The sequence below is a fragment of the Sceloporus undulatus genome, unplaced genomic scaffold, assembly GCF_019175285.1.
Source record: "Sceloporus undulatus isolate JIND9_A2432 ecotype Alabama unplaced genomic scaffold, SceUnd_v1.1 scaffold_16, whole genome shotgun sequence".
Classification (NCBI taxonomy): Eukaryota; Metazoa; Chordata; class Lepidosauria; order Squamata; family Phrynosomatidae; genus Sceloporus; species Sceloporus undulatus.
The window spans coordinates 3,354,828-3,377,990 of NW_024802938.1; the positions used below are offsets into that span (position 1 = coordinate 3,354,828).

General features: G+C 39.8%; 1 long non-coding RNA gene across 1 annotated transcript in view; it reads right to left on the minus strand.

The window, feature by feature from the left end:
* The window catches only part of LOC121917354, a 33,334-nt gene extending 11,129 nt beyond the window's left edge, over window positions 1-22,205 (minus strand). The window contains exons 1-4 of the long non-coding RNA XR_006101008.1: window positions 22,180-22,205; window positions 20,042-20,140; window positions 13,310-13,358; window positions 7,923-8,066 (exon numbers count right to left, since the gene is read on the minus strand). This is a non-coding gene — a long non-coding RNA (uncharacterized LOC121917354). The remainder of the gene's footprint in view (window positions 1-7,922; window positions 8,067-13,309; window positions 13,359-20,041; window positions 20,141-22,179) is intronic.
* Window positions 22,206-23,163: the final 958 nt, after the last annotated feature.

Consider the following 23,163-nt stretch of genomic DNA (forward strand, 5'->3'; position numbering starts at 1 on the left):
CCCAGAACACGGGATGGAGGTGGGGATTATTGCATACTAAATCATCGCCTGCCATGAGCCGGGTCCAAGCCGGGTCTGAGCTGTGCTTCACCAGCACAGCACTTTTTCAAAGTCGGAAGTTTGCCAGCTTCAAAAAAGTGCTGGCGGAGTGTGGCTGGGCAGGCAGTAATTAGGCGACAATTCAGTATGCGACAATCCCCGCCTCCATCCTGTGACCTGGCTCCAGCCTGGGAGGCTTGAAACGCTTTTAAAATTCATGCGATAAGCAGTGGTCTGTACGGAACCTTAGAAAAGTGATTCCTTAAAACAAAATTAAACTGTTACAATGTTAAAATAGATTGCTTATTAAAAGAAAAAACACTTAAGATGATATAATACTCCAAGCTGGTCCTTTAAAAACATTTTGTTTTAAAAACCTGACTGCCTGCATAAGAAGTTTTTAACCTGCTGGTGGAAGGACAACAAGGAAAGGGCCATTCTGATCTCCCTAGGAACAGAGTTCCACAGTCCAGGGGAAACCACAGAAAAGTCTCTCTCTCTCATGTCCTCACCAACTGTGCTTGTGATGGAGATGGAACTGAGAGAAGGGCCTCTCCAAAGGCTCTCAGGGCCTGGCCTGGTTCATGATCCCCAGGGGAAAGAGGTTGGTTGGAAAGGCAGGGAGTCAACATTACCAGTAGCAACAGCAAAAACAGTGGTGGCACCAGCCATAGCACCCAGGAGGAAGGAGATGCTGGAGGAGGAAAGGGGAAGGCTCAGGGGTAACAGCAAATCCCTCCAGATGTTGAAAAAAGTTGACTTGGAGGAGGGAAGAATTGTTGAATGTCCATATTGGAAGTGTCCAGATGCATGGTTGACTTGGGAGAGGGGGAAGGGGAGGATGTTCAGGATTTTCTAGTGGAAATTAGAAAAAAAATCACTTCTTATAATCTTGTGGAGAATACATGGATACAATTATGTCTAAATATCTTTTGCAGATGAGACATACTAAAAGTACCAAGCAGCTATTGGGCATCAACCATAGAGTGACACTGGCTGGAGGGTATTTCAAAGATAACAGAAGTCCACCATAACTAATACTTGTTAACAGTGCATAGAGGTAGGCATGGCAACCCCCCTTTTGAAGATATACCAAGAAAATCCTATGATAAAACAATCTAAAATTAAACAAGAGATAAAGTCAGGATGCACCCAACAAACCACTGAAATAGAACAAAGGGCAGGTTGCCTCAGAAAGAAAAGAAAAAGAAATGGAAAGAATCAAGAGAAAATTGATTATACACCAAAACAGGATTTCTTGTTGTTCACAGGTAACTCAAATGTAAAATTAGGAAAGACTATAGGAAAATTTAGACTAGGCTCAGGAAATAAGGCAGGAGACTGATTGGCTGAATTTTGTGAGGACAACAGTTTGTTTATCATGAACAAATGCTTCAAAGCAACCTAAGAAAAGACTACATACATGGACATCACTTGATGGCTAATACAGAAATCAAATAGACTATATAATTGAAAGCAAAGGATTGAAAAGCTCCATGCCATCTACAAAAACAAGACTGGGAGCAGATTGTGGCACAGACCACAAACTACTAATAGTAAAAGTTTGAGTAAGACTAAGACCTAACTCTAAAATGCAACCTGAAGAATGTCTCTGAAGAAAGTGTAAAAATAGATTTGCATTACTAATAGATTGGGAATCAGATGATCTCTGGACTGAAGCTAGGGGGGCATTGTCAGAGAGAAATGAAGAAAGACATTATTCATAACCAAAAAGAAAGGTAAGCCACAATGAAGGACAGAAGAAACTCTTTAAGCAGTTAAGGACAGAAGAGAAGTAAAAGCAAAAGGTGACAGAGACAGAAATAGAACTCTAAATGTAACTGCTCAATAAGCAATGCATAGAGAAAAGAACATCTACTATAACAATGCAGAGAAACAGAAGTTGAAAACATGAAAGGAAGAACTAGAGATCTCTTCAACAAAATCTGAGAAATGAAAGGGAAATTCAAACTTAAGAGTGGGGATGATATATGACCAACAGGGGAACACATTGCATGACCAAGTAGAAATACATCCAAGAACTATATAAAAGAGATCAAAGGATGACAGATTCATTTGAAGAAGAACCATATAAAGACAATTTTCCAATTTTAGAAAGTGAAGTGGAAGCTGCAAGCAGAGCACTGGAGAAAAATAAATCTCCATGAACAGATGGCATACCAATAGAACTGCTTCAGTTTATAGAAACAGAACCTACTCCAGTTCTTATTAAAATCTGTCAATAAATATAGAAACAAAACAACGGCACACAGACTGGAAATGATCAATATTAATTCCAATCCCAAAGAAAGGGGACAAAATAGCTTATAGCAGCTATAGAACTATTGAATTCATTTCCCATGCAAGCAAAGTCATGCTCAAAATAAAAATTCTTACAACAAAGACTTTTACCATGTATGGAAAAAGAAATGCTAATTATCCAAAGTCAGTTCAGAAAAGGAGGAATTATCCCAAATGGCCAAATTAACATGGGTTTTAAAGGATAAGCCAACTAAATATTTTTTGAAAGATTGGAAATCATTTATGGATTTTTTTGAGCAATATGAAATCTAATGTTATAATAATATGCAATTATGGTTTTTAGTAATTTTAGTAGTAATATTTCGCTGGATCTTTAATGGTGGAATAATAATATCTTTATTTATCTTTATTTAGCCCCTGGATTCCACTTGGGGAAGAGGATCCCACTCTCTGTCCCACTGGCCCCACTGGGTGCCAGCCTTCATCATCTCTCATAGTAACAAAATGGTGCCATGCAAAGGCCACTATTGCTTGTTAACACGTTATTATAATGAGTGACTGCCTCTTGAAAGTGCTTTGCCTGATGAAATGTGAACATTTATGCTACAAGTTGCACTTGTAATAACATTTTTACAAAAGAAGCCTATTGCCTTTTGTATGTATTTCCTCTAGTATTAGCAACCTGGTACCTTCCAGTAGTTTTGAATTGCAGCTCTTTTTAGACTGAATGTAATAGTAAAAAATTTATAGGACTCATAGCCTGGAAGTCCTCCAGTTATCTACCCATGGTCTAGGGTTAGGATGTCTGTTTTGCCAGAGTTCACAGAAGAAAACAGGTATATTTTCTCTTGTTGTTGTATGCATATAGATATGGATATGAGAGCCAGCATCATGTAGTGGTTTGAGTGTAGGACTAGGACTCTGGAACTCAGGGTTCAAATCCCCACTCAGCCATGGAAACCCACTGGGTGACTTTGGGCGAGTCACACACTCTCAGGTCCAGAAAACCTCATTATAGGGTTGCCTTAGGGTCACCATAAGTCAAAAACAATTTGAAGGACATATCGAAAATATATGGATGTACATAGTGCCATTTTGACACTTGTAGTATCTGAGGATGAACTTCTTGTGGTACCTGAGTAACTCTAAGCTAGATGTTTTCTATGCTCAACATAGAAAACACCGTGAATTCTCCCATGGTGGTTGTCTTGATGTCGGCATTTCATTTTGTCTTTTAGAAATAGCCATACATAACTTTCAATCTGTTTTCAAAAGACATAAAATATACCACAGATGAGCAGAGTCAGATGGATTCTGCATTCTTTTAGTAGATGAAGGGATACCACATAAAGGTGTTTACCCTCTGAAGCAACCTCAGCCATTATTACCCTATACTTTCTGAGCTAAGTAATAGAATGAAGAGAGAGTATGAGAAAATGTATTCCTTTCATGCCCTTTTCTCAGCCGTGTTGAAAACACAATATGCACTTCTGGTAGAAGAAACAGATCATTTTTGTATGGATGGATAAATCAGGCCCCAAAACCAATCGTGAAAACTAGTGATCTTGTAGATGGAGGAAACACCCTGTAATTTGCTATTGGCACCATAGGACCTGGATTTTAATCTTTATTCAAAGATTTTGTGCATTTAAACCCAAGGATCATCACAAAGAAGTTTAAACCACATGTAAACAAAACAAACAGTAGCGAGATAATTTGCTGCATCCTATGCCATCCACAAATAAAAAAAATTCATCTGCTTTTTTGATTCTTCATTCTCTCGCCCACCTCTTATAAAAAACAGCTCTACTTACTGGTTTAGTATCATAAAGATGCTTGTTTTGATGTTTATGTCTAGGCATAGTGATTGTAAAAAGAACAGGCATGTTAGTTAATTTCTAGAGTGACAGAAAATATATGTGATTCCATAGGAGGGAAAAGAGAACTAAGACAAAACAGTTTAAAAAGACTTGTTCAGATTTCAGAAGACATAATGAGTGTTGCAAGTTTCTTTAAAATGTAAGAATATCATAATTATGAAAGGCTGTTAGCATCCCTTCTCCTTTTTTGCCTAAATGAAAATACGGTCTGAATCCAATTGTTTGTTTCAGGTAGAGTACACTTGGTGAATCAATAGGAATTTAATAAGTCACTACTTGGCTACTGATGAACTGTTTTTTAGAGAACTAATAGGAATGTGGTAAATTCAGTATTAGTGTTTTATTAATTGCTATTGATGTAATCCCGCCTCGATCGTTGGGAAAGGCAGAAATATAAATAAACATTATTATTATTATTATTATTATTATTATTATTATTATTATTATTATTACTACTACTTATATAAGACCCATTGATTCAACATGAGTCTAACATGCCTGGGACTAACAGTCAGATTTAGGTCAAGATATTGGATTGGGATATTAGAACTAGTTCACACAATTTGAACTGTGTATACCACTAGTACACTGTTGTTCTCATTTTCCTTCCTTGACCTGGCTGAGGATTCAAACAATGAAGCAAGATGGTATAAGTAAAACTCATTCAAAACAGCAGATTTCATATAATTCAAAATGGCAGACTCTTTATCACCAGATGACTGATGAAACTGTTAGCACAGTGACCAAATTTTTTTTTTCCATGTGGATCTCCTGGTAGAGATGTGGAAGTAGGCTTGCCATGTCCCGCCTGGGGGCGGGACTTTCCTGGTTTGGGGTGGGTCCGCACGGTCCCGCCCCGGTTTGCCCCCACCCCCGGGATTTCCCCTGCCCCCGGGCTGAGGGGAGGATTCCTTCCCCGCCTGGGTGCCGCCACCGCCGAGGCAAGGCCAGGGCCCAGGCCAGGAGGGAAAGCCTCCCTGAGGGGAGGATTCCCTCCCTGCTTGGGCTCTGCTGCCACCGCCACCGAGGCAAGGCTAGGGACCCAGGCTGGGAGGGAAAGCCTCCCTGAGGGGAGGATTCCCTCCCTGCTTGGGCTCTGCTGCCATCACAGCGAGGCCGAGGCCCAGGCCGGGAGGGAAAGCCTCCCCTCAGCAAGGCTCCTATTCAAATGTAGGACACAAGAAAATGTGTCCTACATTTGAAAATTTTGTCCTACATTCGTCCCGGTTTGGAGGTCCTGACATATGGCAACCCTATGTGGAAGCAATGCATGGTCACTAAGGGTTTGTGTTGATATTTCCTTAGGTGAGATCAACATTAAAGTCATGTTAAGCATGAAGCTTGCTGGGCAGGGATAGATAGAATATTCAAATATATTTGGAAAAAATGGTTTTAAAATGGTTTTGCTGGATGTGAGGATATCCTGATGAGGACCATCCTAGATGGATATAAATATTCTCAATGTAAGACTTATTCTGTGCAAAAATGCACACACACACACACACACACACACACACACACACACACACACACGCATAGAAAGTGGCATTTTCTATGGAGAAACCAAGACCTCAAGCACACAGGCCTGATAAAGCAGGCCATGACTGCTCTGGCACCATTTGCATTGGGATTGTGGGAACCGCACATGCCTGGCCCCAATCTGAGCCACCTTTGGCAACCCTTGTATGGCTTCCCTGAGGTTTGGGGACACACATTGTCTAAATATCAAGCCTCCCAATGGTGCCTGATGGTGGATCTTTTGGCCCATCTGTTTTGGGCCCAAATTACCTTTGCAGAAAGCAGCCCTTTTCTGTGCAGAAAGGATAATTTTGTATGCAGAAAACAACATTCTGCACAGAAAATAGTTTTCTGTATAGAAAACAAATTGCCTGAACAAAACCAGCAATGTTCAGGAAACTTCTTTTCTGTATAGAAAATGCCATTTTCTGCATAAAGAAAATCAACATGTATTCTGCATAGAAAACATCTCCAAGCTGTAAGTAATCTCCAGTTTTACTACTCAGTTTTAAGCTACTCAGTTTTAAACAATCTTTTCACTGCAAAGAGAAACATGGTAAAATTAATTGTTCTTGCCTGTAAGAATTACATTTATAAAGATTTAAATCCCTTTGACACTAGGTAGCATTGATACATCACAGTATCTCAACAAACATAGGCTTGTTGTAAGGTAAAACGATAAGGATATCAGTTTAGCCTTGGGATGAATCAAGAAAAACCAGTCAGAAAATGGACATTTGTCTTTCTATGTTTCTGTTAAACTAGAGCAGATAATGAAACAGACAGCCTTTAGACACTTAGAAAGGAATGCTGTGATCACTGTCAAGATGGGTTTCCCAAAAGCAAGTCATGCCAGACTAATCTTCTCTCTCTCTCTCTCTCTCTCTCTTGGATAGATTTACAAGGTAGGGAGATGAAAAGAATGTTGTCGATATAGTGTATCTTTGGCGCTGTAAGGACGGGTCCTTCCAGATGCAACTTGCCCCTCGCACGTGAGGAGGGCATGAAAATGGCTGCGCCCTGTACATATGGACGCCACCATTTTGACATGATGGCGCCTTGCTGTGTCACAAAGGCACCACAAGAAGAACCCGCTTTTTGTGGGTTCTTTTTGCTCTGTGACGGAGCCATGTGGTTTGTCCGCTGCGGCTCCCTTGTGGATCAAACCAGGGCAGCGGGAGGCCACCCTTTTGGGCAGTCTGTATCCCGCCCTAATTTCAGTAAAGACTTTTACAACATCACTCTGAAATTCTAGCAAAAACGTTAGTAAAAAGTGGGCTAGAAAATGCTACTGTTAGATGGATGTGTAATTAGTTGACTGGCTGAACCCAAAGGGTGTTCAGCAATGGCTCCTCTTAATCCTAGAGAGAAGTGAGTAGTGGCTCTATTCAGGGCCAGTGATATTCAACATTTTTATCAATGACCTAGGTGCGGGACAGACCGCCAAGAAAGGGTGGTTTGCTGGTGCCTGTTTTTGCTCCTCAGGGATGGTGCAGCCCCCAAACAGCATGACGCCACTGCGGAGCAAAAGGAACCTGGAATTTCCAGGTTCTTTGTGCGACGCTGCAGTGATGTCATGAGTGTGCCATTGGCACACTTGTGGTGTAAGCACAGGGCAGTGCCATTACGTGTGCATGGGGCCCCGCCATTGTTATGCTGCCGCCACGTAGTAGGGTTGTGAGGCATGCTGTTGCTCTGCCCAAGGGCAACTCTACTATGTGTCCAGGTCGGTGCAAAGCGCTGGTCTGGATCAGGCCTTAGATGGAACCAAGGGCATGCTTATGAGGGGTATCTTGCAATACCTCAGAAAACAGGATCAGAATTCAAAATGACCTTAACAGATTAGAAAGCTGGCCCAAATCTAACAAAATGAATTTCAACAAGGAGAAATGTAAAGCAACCAGGTCAGACTGCTGCTTGTCCATCTGGATAAGAACTGCTTATGCTAACAGATGGTGGCTTTCTACAGATCTATAAATAACGTGATTGTAGAAGATTGGTGTGTTTCGATGTTGAGCAAGAGACATCAGGCCTGGCTTATTAACTCAATGTGATACTTTTCAAAATGATAAGTTGCTCTGTCAGCATTCTAAGTGTCCTGAGTATAGAAAATCTTCTTCACAGATAAAGTGTCCCACCTTTGCTTCATTTAAGTTTCAGGTTTCAGTAACAGTCCAAATGATGTAGTAATCAACCTCAAAATGTGGCCTAATTCCTACTTACCTGTTAAACCAGGTTCCAAACTGAATCTAAGGCATGGTTCAGTCCCGAACGTGGTTCCCACTATCTTTGCACCGGAACAAGGCTGGTGCCAGAGAGGCCATGGGAGGGACCATATGGAGAGGCCAGGCCACGTGGCGGAGAGACCTGAGGGACAGAGGAGGCAGGCTAGGTCGGTAGGATGAAGGAAGTAAGCCTGAAAGAAGGGCAGGGTTGCAGGGGGGCATGGCCAGGATGGAGAGGCCAGGAAAAAGCCACTGCCAGTAGGAACCAGGGCGTATTCGAATCTGATTCTAATCCGCCTTGTTACCACTTGGACTGAATCGATTTATTTCTAAATAAATTGATTCAACCCAAAAAATACCCTATTTTACCAGCGTCTTTTTGACACAGGTTAAATAGGTAAAAACCATGCCTCTCCCTTTCTGAGTTGCTTCAGCGATTCAATTAAGTGGGAACCATGGTGGTTTAAACCAAATCATTTGGATCATGATCCAGTTTAAACCATAGTGGGAATTAGGCCTGTGTTTTCTTTGAGCTCACTATCAATGAAAATGTTCATGTATGCCTGTTGTTGCTGCTTCTGTTACTGCTGCTGTTGTCATTGTTGTTATTTTTAGACACTCTTAGAGAAGGGCAAAATTAGAATGTAAGAATGATGTTATAACCGTATAAAGCCACATTGCCGAATGGGTGAACATTTTTCCTTACCTTGAGCATCCATTTCCATTAGTCCCTCACTACTTGCCACTAATGGCAGCCATCTGTCTTTGATAGTAGCATTCCAGAATCACTTGGGGTGATTAGTTTAAATTGCATTTTTTTGCTGGCTGCATCAGCAGAACCTGTTATAAATTGACACATTTGAAATTGTGTGTGTGTGTGTGTGTGTGTGTGTGTGTGTGTGTGTGTGTGTTGCAGGATGAATCATCACAACTGATTCTATGCTATGTAACTTCTTGCTTTTTTGGAGGAGTCAGCTCTCATCACAGCTTTGTGTGCCATCTTCAGGTCTATGACGCTGGAAATCCTGTCCCTTATTCACTTTGTTACTACTATCTCATAGGTCATATTTATAGTATGTTCTTACAGTGGACCTATCTGTGGCTGTGATTTTTCTTGCATCAAATACAGTGTAATTTACTTTGGTATTTTGCCATAGTCCATCCTGCCCCCATGTCCTCAAGCAAAGCATCTGTCTGCATCTGTGAAGAACCAGAATGCTCTGTAGCATAGCTAGGAAAAAGCCTTTTACTTCAGTCATTTTGCCTTTCCAGGAAATGCCAAGGATGTAATGTAAACAGTGAATATGGAAACATCTAACCTTTCTCAACCACTGGTAGCAGCTCATATTTTCTGTTGCTAACAAGCAGGGTACTGAAAGCATCCACTCTGTACCCATTTGCCCTGATAATTAGTTTAGCATTATTTGACAAAAAACAACTCATGGCCACATTCCTGATATCTGGATTTTTGTGTGTGTGTGTGTGTGTGTGTGTGTGTGTGTTCAAATCACTTCTGACTTATGGCAACCCTATGGTGAAATTATCATGGGGTTTTCTTGGCAAGTTACTTCAGAGGAGGTTTGCCATTGTCATTCTCTGAACCTGAGAGAGTGTGACTTGCCCAAGGTCACCCAGTGGGTTTACGTGTGTTTACACAGTGTTTAGCACTGTGTCAAATAACAAATTAGTTGTCACTCCAAGGTATATAGAGACAGCCAGCATGGTGTAGTGGTTGAGTGTTGGTCTAGGACACTGGGAGACACATGGAAACCCACTGAATGACCTTGGGCAAGTCACACTCTCTCAGCCTCAGAAGGAGGCAAGGGCAAACCCCCTCTGAATAAATTCTGCCAAGAAACCTCCAGCGTAGGTTTGCCTTAGGGGTCTCATAAGTCAGAAATGACTTGAAGGTACACCACTACCACCACCACTACCACAACAACATAAAGTATATAGATTTACTAATTGCTTTACTATTTAAGTATTGTTTATAATAGTGCACAGGCTACCATGTGATGCTGACTGGTTATAAGAGAGAGAGAGAGAGAACATGTTTAGAGGAAACACTAAGGAGGAACCTATTTGCAGAACTGATGAAATTGTAATTCCAGTTTATAATTGCTGATTTCACAAGAGTGATACATTTATTGGCCAACCAAAAGGCAGAAAATGTATCATCCAAGCTTTCAAAGTGGCATAGGCTTCTTCTTCAGATAAAGATGTTAAAAATCATGCAAAAGCAAAAAAAGGTAAAGATGTTAGAGTTGCAGCCCAGTTTACATTCGGGCTCAAATGTTAATCTTTTGTCCAGTTAAAATGGTACTTAGGGATTTCATTGCCAGCAGAGGCCATTCCTTCTTGGCCATATGAGGACCAGGGACAAAGGAAAACAGAAGATAAGTAATAAAATTTCAACTCCCTTAGAAACAGTAACAATAACTTCACTGAGATTTAATGGTCCCTAGCGACTAGTTTCTTTAGATTTCAGCTACTCATCATGTTCAGGCAAAAAATAAAACAAAAACAAAAATCACTTGGTTAAAAAAAAGTCCCAAGAAAACTATTGGTTTCTTTTAATGAAGCATTCTTTTCTACGAGCCAAAGTAATTTATTAAGACAAAAACAGTTGCATGCCAATTATTGACAAACCATGTTCCTGCACAGCAGAAATGAGGTGAAAATAGGTTGGTCCTATTTTTGGGAACTAGATATTTCTTCACTGGGAAGACAATTGCCATTATAACTGAATATTAAACCCTAACCTTTCATGATATATTAAACCCTAATCCTTGAAACACTGGAATTCTTGGCTCAGAAAAAAGCTCTACAATTGATAAAATGCATTTTTTTCTTTAAAAGCAGAAACACTTAAAAAAAAAAAAAAGCCAAGTATTCAATACAATTAAAAGGAGCCATGACTAAACACTTTAGTATTGAGTAAAAGCCAAGGAATGATTCCTTCCTGGCTTTGACAGCCCTTTATTGAACCAGCCAGTTTAAATCATTTTGAGTTGCTGTGTAATTCAAGAATGATTTGACCAATTTTGAAATATACTTTCTCCTAAGTGGAACGAATGAATTATGCCCAGATGCCCATAAATACAGATAATTTGATTGTGTGACACAAAGCAGCAAGAGACACTTAATAAAAAAATTGGTGGTGTCTTGCAAATGAATAGAGGAGTATTTAATGTCAAGATTTTCCAGTGCAGTGTGCACTGATTATTCATGGAAATTAAGGACTGTGGGCAGAGAGAAGGAGAGAGAAGAAGAGGGAGAGGGGTCATGCATGCATGAGGGGGAAATGAAATCTTACCTAGTAATCTTCATAGTTTTCTGCAGAGTCTCACTATGAATTATTTTAATACTTCTGGCAACATTTCAGCAAGGAGAACAATGAAGTAGGAGTCACTCTTGTTTCATTTCTAGTCATTTTACAGGGACATGCAATTTAACCACAGCCTTGTTTTGTCATTGTTAACTGCTCTCAAGTTGACCTTGATTCATGGTGACCCCATGGAGGAGACATCTCCAAGCCCCCTGTCCTCACCTCCTCTGCTCAGGACCTGCAGACTCAGGCCCATGGCCTCCCTGATTCAGTCCAGCCATCTAACATGTGGTCCTCCTCCCTCTCTACTGCCCTCTACTTTTCCTGGCATCATTGTCATTTCCAATGATTCATGCCTTCTCATGTACAACAGCCTCCATTTAGTCATTCTGGTTTCCAGGGAGAGTTCGGGCTTGATCTGTTCTAACAGGCATTTATTTGTCTTCTTGGCCATCCACAGTATTCTCAACATTCTTCTCCAACACTACATCTGAAATGAATTCATTTTCTTTCTGTCAGCTTTCTTCACTGTCCACAGTTTACTCAGGAGTAAATCTCATTGTGTTCAGTGGGAGCTTATTTCTAAAGGTTGTATTGGTCAGCATCAGTCAGAACTAACTTTTGAAGGGTTCTGCCTCTAGTATTTAACTCCTAAAGGTTTTTTTTTTTAAATAATAATAATAATTTTTTTTTGCAGCATCTTTGAGATTGTGTTAAGGAATTTAAGATTCTGTTAAAGAAATTGTGGCATAATTTATGAAGTGATCATACCCAAAATTTTCAATTTCCATGGGTATTCATACAGTCTGTAAAGGTCCTTCCAGGGCACCAGTTCACTCCATGAATCTGAGGAAGAAGACCAAGTCTACGAAAGCTCATGCCACAACTTCTTCACACAGTTTGTCTCAAGGGTGCCGCATGATTCCTTTGCATGTTGATATTTCAGACTAACTTGGCTATGTTTCTGAATTTTAAAATCTTAACCTTTAGAACTTTTGATTGAGTAGCACAGTATTTACTTCTCCCAGTGTAAATTCCAATGTTGTGAGGGTTAGCGTGAGGATTAGAGTAAGTGTTAGGGAGTAATACCAAAATCTTATAATAAGGGGCATTTCCGGACAGCAATGTCATCCCAATGGGGGGAAAATATTGATTTCCTCTGAATGGTATGAACTTATTGACAACCAGAGGCCAATGTTTTTGCTTTACTGTATCTCTCTTACCCAGAATACTTGGGACCAGAAGTGTTTTAGATTTTGGATTCTTTAAAATTTTGGAATATATATATATATATATATATGCGCAAATATATTAGAGAGGGGGGGAGGGAGAGAGAGAGAGAGAGAGAGATGGGACCCAAATCTAAACATGTAATTCATTTATTTTTGATATACACCTCATAAACATAGTCTGAAGGTAATGTTATGTGTAATATTATTAATAATCGTGTGCATAAAAACAAAACAAAAAGTATCCCATTATGAAAAGGCACCAGATTTGTTGAAATGATCCCTCTATGTGTTTTTGGTTTATAGAAAAACAAAAACTCAAAAATCTGTACATGGGAAGTGTTAGTGCCAAGTCTTGAGTGTACAACACCCTCATTTTGGAAGCCCAGTTGGATGGAGTAGGATAGATGAGGCAAGGAAGTGAAGCAATTTCACACACTTCAGCTAGATTTTCATCCAAATGTTAAACTGGAAAAATTATCTACATTTATGTGAGTTTTCTTTGCATGATGTGAATTATAAGCAAAGTGTTAATCTTTGGGGGCCAATGAGGGCATAATAAAATTCCTTTCAAAATTATTGTAATGCAAGTGGTAACAAAGTTGCTTTGTGTAAAGAGTAACATTTTAAAATTATTTTTAAATGTTATTTTTAAGAAATGACATTTTAGAAGCATTTTGTCAGGAATTTTTCTCATTTTACACTGTTTTATATGCGTGGATTTTATTTTGAATGGTAATAGAAAGTAACAAAAAGTATGATTGGGAATAAGGATAAGATATTACTCTTTAAGCACTATAATGAGTAACAGGAACAAATTGTACTTACTTAATAACTTTCTGACCTCTGGTCTTTCTAGAATAATTTTTCTTCTGACCTGCTGAGGGAAAAGCAAATGTGTCTTTTCTCTCTTCAATACATTGTTACAAGAATAGCAACATCTAACTAAAAAGCCCTGCATGAATGAATGATACACTCCTTATCATCTTAATATGAAACAGTTAAGTGTGATGAGCCCTGTTGTGAACAGACATTTACATTTGCCAAGTTCCCCTCTGTGTTTATTCAGTTTTAAAGGGGGAGTGGAATCCAAGTTCAAAATATGGAATATAGTTATAACTGAAATGTATAATTTTCAATGTGTGCAATTTTTCCATATTCCAGATGTAGCTTTCTAAGTGTGGACAAGATGCTTAAATGATATGAACGCCTCTATTGAACTTAGCCAGAGAAAAATTGTCAGTGGAATGACATATAAATTCAATCAGGCAGCTGAGAGGATAAATTCTATTTGATTGTGCATTAGTTCTTTATAATAGCTTGAAATGTGAAATATTCTTCATGACAATATAATATTGTCATGTCCCGAGGGAACCTAAAAGAAGTACCACCCTCTATACTCTTTCTGCTACTTCTGGCTTTATTAAATGTGTGGGCAGGAAAATAGTGGCAGAAGCAGCTCTTTGGCACTTTCCCTCAAAAGTGTTCCAAAAGAGTAGAGGGTGTCCGTACTTCTTTTAAGTTCTCCTGGGATGGACTCTTGTCTTTTGCCGCTTTACTCAGAGAAGGGGATGGTTCCTTTTTTGATAAGAGTGAATACTGCATCTTGACTTTTGCTTTTACATTCTTTTTGACATGTGTACATTTTCTTAGCCTTGCCTGAGCCCAGTTGTCTCCCCCATACATCACACAGCCACCATTTACTATAGTGCCCTACTCATGCATGAAGTCTTTAGGGTGAGCACAAACAGTTATGCCTGCTGAAATTGGCAAGTTCTTTGGCATTGTTTTCCTTTGCTTCATCCTTTAGATCTTTTGTTACATGCCCCTATGTTTTATCCACAACTTAGTCCAATAATGGGTTGCCATCTTGACCACACTCTGATGTTATAGGGCCACAGATGCCCCAGTTTTCATTTGTGAAGTATTGGAGGGTATGAGGTAGACTATGGGATATCCCTTCCCTAGATAGGCAAGTCTGGAAAAGTAAAAACAGATGAAGAGCAAAAATTGGTCCTAGCTGTAGTAAATAAATCACTAGCTTTTATTGGTTAGAGAGATTTCATTGTGAATCATGGTAGGGGATGAATATAATTCCCCCTTGCAGACTAAAATAGTAAATGTGTATATGTTTGCTTGAAGTGGCAGATAGCCTTCCCTTTATCCTCAGGTAAACTCTAACTATTCTTGAGCCAGCAGACCTTACAGTATCAAAGTGCTGCTCTAGCTTTTTAAAAACCAGGTTATGCTTCCATCTGTTAGGTGCATGCATGAGCTGCTCCTGTTACAATGGGGATTTTCAGATTACTATCTGCTTCTAAGAATGAAAAAAAAAAACCCCACCAATTTACCTATTAAATGCCGGATAATAATAAAGGCTGGAAAGCTTAATTCATTTAAGTGGTGGATGAAGCTGTTAACTCCCTCTTTCCTGAGAGTAATCTCAACACTGCATTGGGACTGACTAGGATTGCATTCATGCTAAATCCCTGGAAATGTGGAAAACAGTGGAGCTTACCTTTGAAGAGAAGCAACTTAATTCTGTGTACAGTTAACAGTATATGATAGTATTGTTGAATGAATACAGGCAAACATTTAAACCAGAGTTGGGAAACCAGTGATGCTTCAAACTGTATTAAGCATCAGCTCCCATCAGACCTACCCAGTGTAGTCAATAGTCTGACATGATAGGAATTGTAATTCAGTACCATTAAGAAAGGCACTGTTCCTAATAACGGTTGTAATCAATAAGATCAGGAGTAACAGGTGTGGGAGTTGGATCCTTGACTCACTAGCATGGCTTTTCAATTTTTCCTAGGGTTACTGGGGGAAGAAATTCCTCTTCAAGGGTGAAGTTATTTATTTAAAGCTATTTTGCCATCTGTGTATTACAGTATTTTTAATGTTACAGTTTATATTACAGTTGTTTAAAAGGAGAGTGACTATCCTGGAGTACTCTATTTCCCAACATTTAGATAAGGGGTAAGTCACATAAGATGAGTTTCTACCTGATGGGTAACCCTAACTAAACATGACCAAGGACTCAAAAGCTACCATTGGCACATTACAGAGCACCCAAAATGGGCACTCTGCCGGCGCCACCAGTTACTGCGTCCTGGAATCGCAGCAGTCAAACCGCGCAGTTCCCGGATGCACCAAAAAGAAGCTGCAAAAAGCAGCTCCTTTTTGGGCCCTGGAAGTGGTGCCGCAAGTGGCCAATGGTGCACTTGCGATGTAACTTCCATTGCAGGACGTGTGAACGCTATGCGTCCGTGACGTCAAGATGGCAGCGCCCGTATAGAATGGGTGCCGCCATTTTGTACGTCCCCGGGATGTACTAGGGTTAGGGGCATACATAAAGCACACCCTTTCCTAACCCTAGTATGTCCTGGGGACGTACTTTACGCCCGTGCGGAACGGGCCATTGTTACAGTATCTCTGCATGAACATTGTTAGAGTTTGGATCCTAGAACTCAGTGCTTCTAAGGTCTAATTTGCATTGCAGAAATAATGCAGTTTGACACTGTCTTAACTTACATGGCTCAATACTATGGAATGCTGTAATCTGTACTTTGTTGTGGCACCAGATCTCTCTGACAGAGAAGGCTAAATATTTTTAAAAACTACAAATATCAATTTCCATAGGATGGAGCCATGGCACTTAAAGCGGTGTCAAACTGCATTATTTCTGCTGTGCAGGTTAGATTTGACTTATGAATGTCATGTATAAAATCAGGCTATTATTCCTTAAATGACTTTCTTGAACTACAGTACCTTAGACATGTCCAAGCATTGTCACATAAAACATTAAAAGAAGGCAGATTCAAATCCCACATTCACTATGGTAAGCCTTGTTGCCATGCTCTCTGTGAATTCACTGAGCATACCTCTTGTGAAGACACATCCAATTAAAGATGGTGGCAGATTTGGGTGTGCAATACCGGTACCCTGGTGAAATCAAACTCTTTTACCCAAAAAGGCTCTGATGCTGAATATAAAGTTCAAAAAGGGGGAAGTTTAATTTGAAGAACAAAAGTAAAGAGTTTTCTCCTCCCCAGTTCTAGATAACTTGAAATAAAAGACACTTTACAATTTGAGTTTTAGTAATCTTCAGACTCCACAGCTCTGCCTTTCACATTGCACAAGTATGGTATTATGATTCTGCTTCAACTGCCCTGGCTCTGTCCTATGGAATCCTAAGATCTGGAGTTCAGGGGAAGGGCATTTAGGATTCTCAGATGGACCTATACCTTTTGTAGCTGATTTTATGGAACATTCCCACTCTGACTTGATAGCACGGAAAATTGACAATGATTTGGCCTTTTTAGTGATTGGTAGTAATATTGCTGTTGTTTTAGTGACTGTATTTGTAGATAATATTGCATTTTGTATTGTATTGTGGTTTTTATTCTTTGCTGTAATCCCACCTCGATCCGCAGGGCGAGGTAGGACATCATCATCATCATCATCATCATCATCATCATCATCATCATTATTAGGGTTTCACTAAACTACAACTTCTAGGATTCCACAGGAGATAGCTATGACCATTAAAGTGGACTCATAGGGAAATAACTGAGTAATGTGAAAAGGAGCCAGGCCTCTGGTTGGAACATTGATGTTAAAGTCATAACACCCTCCTCACAGGCATTTCAGGAGCTGTTTTCAGTGCTTTTAGATCACAGCATTCTCCTGCTTGGATGCTGGCTTTAATCTCGCTTTATATTATGTTTTTATGTTTGCTGTTGGTTTTATCTTGGTTTCATGATATGCTGTCTCTGTTATCATTTAGATGATATATTTTAAAAATGTTTCACACATTTCCCAGAGAACTTTCATTATCAGGCAATTTGAAAGTATAATCAATCTATAAGCTACCCAGTTGCTGAGATGTATGTAACAGAGAGGAGGCTGCATCCAAGTCTCCTCAACATGAACTGCTGGCTCTGTATGTCTGAACCAAGTCCTAATCAGTATTATGTACTCTGTGTTCTCATGGTCCTTTGCTCTGTTACATCAGACTGTTGGTATTCTTGTTACATTTCCCAGCACGCCAACCATTTTCTTTTTTCTTTCTCCTGCACCTTGTTACCATGATCATCATATTCAAGTTTGGCTATACACTTTTAGATCTGTCAGTCCTATGATACAATGTGACATCGAGTTATTTACAAAAAAATGTCCACAAAAACCATGGCACAATTCAATAGAGAGTGAAAACTCCTGTGCCATGTTGACTCAATGTTGGGTTGGTTAAGATGACCAGGGCTTGATACACACTGCCAGTAAATGGTGTCCTGGCAGTGATTGTAGGGCTCGAGAGCGTGCACCAACCATACTCTCCTGAGCCCTACTACGTGCAGGCGGCTCCATAATTGTGTGGCACTACCCACACAGGGGAGCATGTCTATGACGTGTGGGCGTCTGAACGCCCATACGTCTTTTAGTGGAAGCGGCATCATAAGGGCTGCGTCGCTCTAGGTGGCTTCTTTTTGGCTGCACCATGCAGTTTGGTTGCTCCAGCAACTCTGCCAGTCTGTACTGGCATTCCCCTGCCAGTCTGTACTGTGCCTAGGAAAGGCTGAGAACCCAGTGCACATAGCCAAATACTTTATGATTTAGGGCCCATACAGACAGGCCAAAATAAAGCTGCTTCTAGTCACTTTGGAGGTATGCTGTTTAAATGACACATGCACCTTAAGAGGCCAGAAGCTTCACCAAAGCTGCGCTCTAATCCTTAGGACTGGAGCATAGCTTTGGTGCAGCCTCCGGCCTCTTAGGACGCATGCAGCATTTAAACAGCATATCTCCAAAGTGACCTGAAGCAGCTTTATTTTGGCTTGTCTGTATGGACTAGTTAGTTAATCACTGGAAATAGTAATGGAATTCATCCAGAACTTGTTGAACAGTGTGTGTGTGTGTGTGTGTGTGTGTGTGTGTATTTGTGTGTGTGTATCTGAGTATTAGACCATGATGCCAGTTCAGATGGAATTTGATGAATAGGTCCATTTGGACAGCAAACAAACATGATAATATACGTCTGTATTTTGATGCAACAAGCCACATGTCCTTTTGAGAGAACAAACTTCTAAAAATGACAGTCATCTTAGGGAGCGGCCATAGAGTGTCTGCAAGCCATGCAAAAACTCAATCGGTCAATTTTTGACATCTCCAGGTAGGGCTAAGAATAATTTCATTTTGAATCCTGGAGATCTGCTGTCATTTAGTGTAGACCAGACATCAAACTGCTAACTGGCATATTCTTAAAAGAGGCATTCTCTCTTTTCTACACAAAGAAATAAAACCATGTCTTCTAAGACAATTATTGCTTTGATATAAGCAGGCCTCATTTTATGTGTCTTATTTCAGAATGATTTATTGAGTGACTGCAATGCATTCAGTAAGATGATGGGTTAAAACACATGTTATTGTCATTTTTTTCCCTTTAACTGTTGGTCAGCTCTGGTATAAACAGTAGAGAGAACCATTTTTCTGATGAGAACAGAAAAGAAATGGTGAGTTGGATATAGACTTCCTCATAGCTGACCCATTAAAATCAATGGGATTTAAGTTATTCTTGACTAAGGACATTACCACATGACCTCCATTCTTCCCACAATAATTCTTGTTAAAGAAAACAGAATTATACCTGTTTATGAGCAGCCACTATCATACGTCTTTTCTGTGACTGGGGCTGTTTCTACCATTGTACTCTCTTCCTAAGACCCCCTTAACCTCTATACCCTACTCTGTGTGCCTTTTATTTTTTTTAGATTTATTTTTATTTTAATTTCTTCATGCAGTTCTGGAACTCTGCTACTGTGACTTAAGTTTTCGAAAGAAAGAAAGAAAAGAAATAGAAAATAATCATAATACAAATAGAATTAGCATGCTTAGCAGCAGAGGGACAACAGGGGGAGAAGAGGAAACACTGACACAATATGGCTGCCAATCTCACAAGTGCCCCAGCAGTGATGTTTCACAATTGATGACCAGAGTGTCTATGAGCTCATTGATGGGTTCCTCCTATCAACGAAAAGGGATGCCCTCAGACACAGCAGCTACAGGTTGAAGGTAGCATTGTGTGATAAGTGTAACTGTCTAACTAAAAATAATAATTGTAAGCCACCCTGATAGCATTTAGGGCTGAAGAGCAGGGTATAAATACCATAATAAATAAATAAATAAATAAAGGCTCTTTTTTCCACCTCTAATTGTGGTTTAAAAGCCATGTGCGATAAAGTCCTCATTTCAGTGGGTATTTTCGAAGAATGGCTAAGTCTGGATTCAACCAAAAATTTAATAAGGCACACTTTTTATGCACTTGGCAAGGCAGCTCAGTTTTCAGATCTATATTAATCTTGTCATATGGAAATGCTACGTAGTTCTGTGGAGAAAATTATGACATTATAATGTAAGTGGGGTTTATGTATTCATCTTGACAACAATGATTTGGTGCTTCATAGTGCCAACATTCTCAGCTAAGGTGCAGCATGTTGCCTTAGCATAACAAAACAGAATTTCCCAATAAAAGGCCTTTGAAATCCAAATTGTGCTTACATTTGTTTCTGCTCATGACATGCAAATGCTTGTTTTCTGTGTTGTTTGTCCATGCAAGTAGATGACTCTCAGGCAAAGAGGTGTGGCCAAGACAGGAACCTAAGAGATAATTTACAGGCAATGAATGAGCCAGAAAACATCATGGTCATTCCACTGTTATATCGCTGCCCTTCTAAATAAACAAGAGGTGGGAGGGATTTGTCAGTACTTGGTGAACTCAAAGTTTGCCACCCAGTTCATGCCTGGAAACTGTGGGTGCAGCTACATTGCATCAATAATGCAGTATGACACCACTTTAAGTGTTGTAGCTCCATCCTATGGGATCTTTGTACTTTTCAGTATCAGTGACAACAGTAGTGTGTCTGTTTTCATGAGATCACCAGAAAGAAATCTGGGGCTGTGCAGCCCAAAGAACCTTCAAGCAAAATCAGACAATAGTGTGGCTGTCTTTATGTGCAGAGTTCTTAGGTCTAAAACACACTACAGAAATAATCTCATTATAAGACGCTTTAACTGCCCTGGTTCAGTGCTATGGAATCCTGGGAACTGTAGTTTATTGTGGCACCAGAGCTCTCTGACAGAGAGGCTAATTGTGTCACAAAACTACAGTTCCCATAATTCTGTAGCATTGAGCCAGGGCAGTTAAAGTGGTTTCAAACTGCATTATTTCTGCAGTGTGTTTTGCACCTTATATAGTGGGCCCTTGGTATCTGCTGGGGGTTGATTCCAGGACACCTCGGTAGATACCAAAATTTGTGTATGCTCAGGTAGATACAACAAGGTAGTAAAATGGAATCCCTTATATTAAATTGTAAAATTAAAGTTGGGTTTTTAGAGTTTTAAAAAATATTTTCAAGCCATGAATCTGTGGATTTGGAGAGCCAACTGTACTCAATATTAAATGTCTCACTACCAGAAACAGGAAGGGAACTGACAAACTCAGGTCCTTATCACACCTGATGTTCCAGTCCTCATGCTAAAAGGCCATCTCTGCATGCTGACATTTCTGTTTAGAGGAGTCCACTGGACTTTTACCAAATGTACACTGAACCATTATTTACTTTAGGAACACATAAGACAAAAGAGGAAACACCACCACCTCCCTTGGTAAGCATTTTCTGCAAGCAGCCAATGTCTTTAAAGTGATACTGTTGAGTTAAAATATATGTGCCAGTTTGAAGAAATAGCTAAAGAGTATGCTTCCTCTGCAAAATGTCTGTGCCAGGTTTATGATTTTGCAATTAGGTTTTCTTCATGATACATGATTCCCTCCATAATATTTTTGCTTCTTATTGCATGGAGGATTATAGCAAAACTGAGGTAGCAAGAGTTCTGTATATGCAGCATATGGGTGCAGAAAGAAAACAATGCCATAAACAGAAAAGTGATGTTTTTGCATAATTTCTTTATATTAGCTGTCCTTGCCTTTTTACACAGACTTCTCAATATTAGTTTTACAGTAGTATTAAGGATGTCAACTGATTGACTTGGTTATACAATTGGCTTCCTAGTAACAGTGATGTAGACTCAAGTCAGACTCAAATCACTTTAGTTTCTTGACTTGGACTAACCTCGACAATAAATGATGTACTGATTTGCCTCATGACTTGTATATTTTTAGTAACCAACTTGACAATGTCATTCACTTTGAGCAGCAGGCAAGATAAGGAGATAAGAAAGGTATTTTGATGACTATCTTCAGAAGGGCCAAACAGTTGATGCAGACTCTGATGACTCTTGCTGTGATGATCAGAGGAGGCACTGAAAGATGGGCCTGTTACAGACTGCCAAAATAAAGCTGCTTTGGGTCTCATTGGAGGTATGCTATTTAAATGATGCATGGGTCCTAAGAGTCCGGAGGCCGCGCCAAAGCCACATTCCATTCTTAAGCACTGGAGTGCAGCTTTGGTGCAGCTTCTGGATTCTTAGGATGCATGCATCATTTGAATAGCATACCTCCAAAGAGGCCCGAAGCAGCTTTATTTTGGCAGTCTGTAACAGGCCAAAAATAGTGAAAGAAGCTGTGGAAAGATGTTCACTTTTTGCAGTGCAATGTACCTGCTCACAGGGTTGGCAAGATGATGGATATTTTGAAGAATTTGGGAACTGAGTGCATATAGACTATCCACCTTACTTACCAGATCTTGCTGCATCTGACTATTTCCTGTTTCCAAAAGAGATTTTGAATTACCTAGAGGTGATAGCAGCAATAGAACAATATTTCACTTACTCAGTTTTGTTTTTGTTTTTTTGGAAGAGTTAAAGAAACTTGGGCCCCATTCCAACCCACCTATTTGCGCAGGATGGAACTGGGCAGATTCCCCCTCCCTGAATCCCTCTGGAAGCAAGTGCCCACTAATAATTTACCTGAATCAGAGTAATTTAACCCTGAATGCCACTGCAGCTCTTGTGGAGAGTTCACATTTGCAGAACTGGTTTAAAATGAAGACGCCTTTGCTGTCAATCAAATTCAGTTCCGCTTTCGTCAAGGTGATGTTTCCTACAGCCAGTGGGCAATCGGAAGTGTGCTTTCCCCTCATTTAAAAAAAAAACAGGCAGCAGTATGCGCACATTTTGTCAAATTTAAAAACCTCCAGGTGTGTGTGTATGTTGTGTGTATTTGGGTCACTACAGATTATAGATTTTCCCCTGCCTCAGTTTTCAACCTCAAAATGCAATCTAATGCAATCTCTGCATCCTCCCTCCTTGCGACCCCAGAATGCCTCATACACATACAATAATAATATTAATAATAAATTCCTCACCCCAAATGGCATCTCTGCATCCTTTGCTTTCCTTCAGCCACCCCAGAATTCCTTACAGACACATACAGTAGCAAAAGCTTTCTGTATCCAAACTGAAAGAGAAAAAAACTGTAACATTCGCATTGTAGCATTCACATACAAAAAATAATTTAGAAAAAAAGCCTATTGCAAAGTGCCAAAAGCCTATTGCAAAGTGCTGTGCTGGGAGCAAGGAAATGAAAGGAAAAGTAGCACAAGCAGACACACAATCTATCTATATATGTATCTACCTGTAGCAAAAAGCATGTACATAGTCTATTAAAAATAAAAAATAAAAAGAGAGAGAGAAAGCTGCCTATTGTGAGAGGGAAGCTTGTT